The 3,393-nt window shown below is 37.9% G+C and overlaps 1 long non-coding RNA gene across 1 annotated transcript in view; it reads right to left on the reverse strand.

The window, feature by feature from the left end:
- Positions 1-2,310, reverse strand: part of LOC102299793 — a 4,771-nt gene extending 2,461 nt beyond the window's left edge. The window contains exons 1-2 of the long non-coding RNA XR_317815.2: positions 1,900-2,310; positions 1,380-1,484 (exon numbers count right to left, since the gene is read on the reverse strand). This is a non-coding gene — a long non-coding RNA (uncharacterized LOC102299793). The remainder of the gene's footprint in view (positions 1-1,379; positions 1,485-1,899) is intronic.
- Between the last annotated feature and the right edge of the window lie 1,083 nt (positions 2,311-3,393).

Genomic DNA, 3,393 nt, shown 5'->3' on the forward strand with positions numbered 1-3,393 from the left:
TGTTTATGAACTCTCAACAGTGCAAGGCTACAAAAACACAAACCATCAGCTCATCTCACTTGCAGAAGTACAAATAAAAGTAAAGATGGCTAATATGTGATTGCTATTGTGAAATATTAAAAATAATAAAAGTCAAGTGACAGAGGGGAGCAAAGTAGAAAGTTGATGATGCATGGAGCAAGGATATTGAAAGTGGATGAGTAAATACCTGGGGTCAAACATTCAAAGCATCAAACAATGAACAAGAGAGGTGCAGAAGAGAGCGTGGGGAGGGTGAAGCAAGTGGAGATGAGTGTTAGGGGTCATTTGTAAAATAAGGAAGCAGCAACAGTGCAAGGGAAGGTTTACAAGATGTTAGTACGGTCTGCTATCATGCGTATTTTACAGATGGTGATACTAACAAAAAGGCAAGAGGATGGACAGGATTAAAAATGAGTGCGAAACACAGAAAAAATTAGAGAGGCAGGGCTGAGATGGTTTGCACATGTGCAGAAGATGGAAAGTGAATATACTGGCCAAAGCATGCTGAAGATGGAGCTGCCAGGAAAGGAGTAACACCTCATGGATGAAGGTCGTAAAGGAGGACAGTGGGCTGGTGTGACAAACAAGGATGGTAAAGAAAGGGTGAAATGGAGGCAGATGACTAACATAAAATCTTATCCTGAGTAAAACACAGAATGAAGGCATGTGAAGTAATAAAAGTTCAGATGTATTAATATGTATGCAGCGTAGTTATGTAGTGGCAGATCATTTGTGATTTATAGTGGAGACAAAGTTTAAAAAATTAGTTTGTAAATGTCCGTCGGGTGTAGTGGTTAACAAATTCACTTGCAAGCAAACAGTCTGTGGGTCAGTTCCAGCCTTGGGGTAACTGCTGAATCAAACATGCTGAGCTACTTGCTGAGGCACTGGAAGCAGTTTCTTTAATTCAAATGTGAATATCTCTGCTAAATGTTTGTGTGTAAACAACGCATAGGCCAAAAAAAAAACAAAAAACATTTTGCTTTTTTCATTTCATACATTTTGGATGTCAGGTTGTACAAGAGTAGTGCACATGTTGGGCCAGCTGTTTTTCCCTGCTTCTAGTTTTTAATATTACAGTAAGAGAGAGGACTTAAAGGGAGGATGCAGATGCAGGCCAAATAAGGTGATGTGAGGTAGACGCAGAGAGAGAACAAACAGATGATCTAACAATAGGTGAGGGAAGACGAGATTTTATACACAAACGGGGCACATTGAAGCCACGTGAAAGCATCGAGACCAGGGAGACAACCAAAGAGGAGTACAGTCAGATCGAAGATAATCAGGAAACTCTCAGAGACAGGGCTTTAAGCATAGGAGCTGCTGTTCACTGCGTATTTATGGGTAATCAAGCTTACTTGACGATTTTATTCTCCAAGTTAAAGTTTATCAGGTCTAGGTTGTGATTCATCAGCAGATAAAGAATCGTGGAAAACTCCACCGCATCCATCTGCAGGTCATCACTGAAAGACAGGGTCAGTCTGTCAGTTCGGTTTAAAGAGACAAATGCAGTGTAGCTGCGGGCCAAGTAAAGAAGAAGTGTGCCTCATTTCTTTAAAATTATAATTTCTTTTACGGCAGCCATGCGTCAATGTGTAAACAGTTGGAGATTTGAAAGATGAACATAGTGAGTGCAAAAGTGCTAGAAAATGTAAATCTGAATTCATATGCCAAACACACTTCAACAATTACTGTATTTATTCACATGACTGGTTGGTATTTACACAAAAATCCATTATAAGATAAATAAGGATTATAATGAGCTGTGAATCATGCAAAGCTACCCTGATACCATCTCTGAATAAAGACACCCTTAAGGAAGAACACATGAAACAATAAGCTTGTTACAGTAACATTAAGTTGTTACATGGGTCTCACTTTGTAGGTTTGTGGTGATGGCTGAAGTCTGCACTGATGAGGCGCTCTGTGAAACTAGAGCAGCTGGTCGCTCCAGTCTCTGGTATGTGCTGATCTGTGATGCTTCCAAGATGGCATCCATCACAGGGCCTCATTTTGGCACGACCAGAAAACCTGAACGAGATCAGCGAGACGAACAAAGGTGCATTCAGTAAAACTGTGGCTCGCTGGCAGAGGGCCAGGCGGATGATTTAAATCAGTAACAATACCACAGCGTGGAAACACGTCATTACAAGCATATGATCTGCACTGATGTTAATCACATAATATCATTGGGTCACTGCCTCCTCAGTATGTGGATACGTGCAAAATGTCCCATTACCTGTTCATATAAACAATTTCAACTAAAAAAAAATGTTTTCTTTTGTTTATCTATTTCCTGTAGCGATTAATATTTTATAATAATATTTGAATATTTAATACTAATAATATTTTATATTTTAATGATAATAACATTTTAATAACAACAATTTAAAAAAAATATTTTATCACTTGCTTACACAGTTTGTAAGTCTGTGTGCTTAAACTGAACTGGTATTGAGTCACATCTCTATAAATAGTAACACAAAGACTTCACTACTCTCAATCTTACAATAACAGACTCAGGTTTTTTTTTTTTTAACCTTCCTGGATGATGTCATGCAAACATGCCACACAAGAACACATTAACCCGGTGCAGAGGATTTAACATTTAAGAGGCTGGTTTCCTTTTTTAACATTTGTACAGTGAACCTGAGCGCCAATGTTTTAAGCGATGCATTCATGCAGAAACTTCTAAGAACAGCTTCTCGTTTACTCTGGTTTGTCAGCGTACCAATCTCAACATCAGTCACCACAAGGTGCTTTATATTGTAAGGTAGACCCTACAATAATACATACAAAGAAAAACCCAACCATCATATGACCCCCTGATTGTTAAATCAGATATATATGTACACATATTTTGTGTAAATACTGTTTGAAGTTATGCCAACAGTTTCCTCTTGTGTTTGAGAAGTCTTCTAACATTGGTTCAATTTAATAATGAGATGAATTATCATGAACTAAAATGCGTCAAAAACACAAATCACTGGTTAAGTTATTAACAAAACCCAGCTCTCAGACTGAATCCCTCTATACATGCTAGCATTTCTGTTACACCACTATTGCTCAAATGGTCTTAGATCATCAGGTCGGTCCTTCTGGTTGTTTAAGGGTTAAATATAAAAGCTTAAGTCATCAACAACATCCTTTAAATCGCTTCTAAACACAAAAACCCCAAACGTTTTGTAGACTTGCAATGCCACTTATTTATTGCCCTTATATTATTTTTATTACGGTAATAATATTAATCACTTTACATTATCAACAAAGATGCTTACACTGTAACACTTGAAGCACATTTTATTGATTCTTATCTACAGGCCAGTACTTTGCATGCCTGCACTTTGTTGTACTGTGTTTGGTTACTCAAGC

The sequence above is a fragment of the Haplochromis burtoni genome, unplaced genomic scaffold, assembly GCF_018398535.1.
Source record: "Haplochromis burtoni strain Fernald_Lab_line unplaced genomic scaffold, NCSU_Asbu1 Contig_1184, whole genome shotgun sequence".
NCBI classification, from domain to species: Eukaryota; Metazoa; Chordata; class Actinopteri; order Cichliformes; family Cichlidae; genus Haplochromis; species Haplochromis burtoni.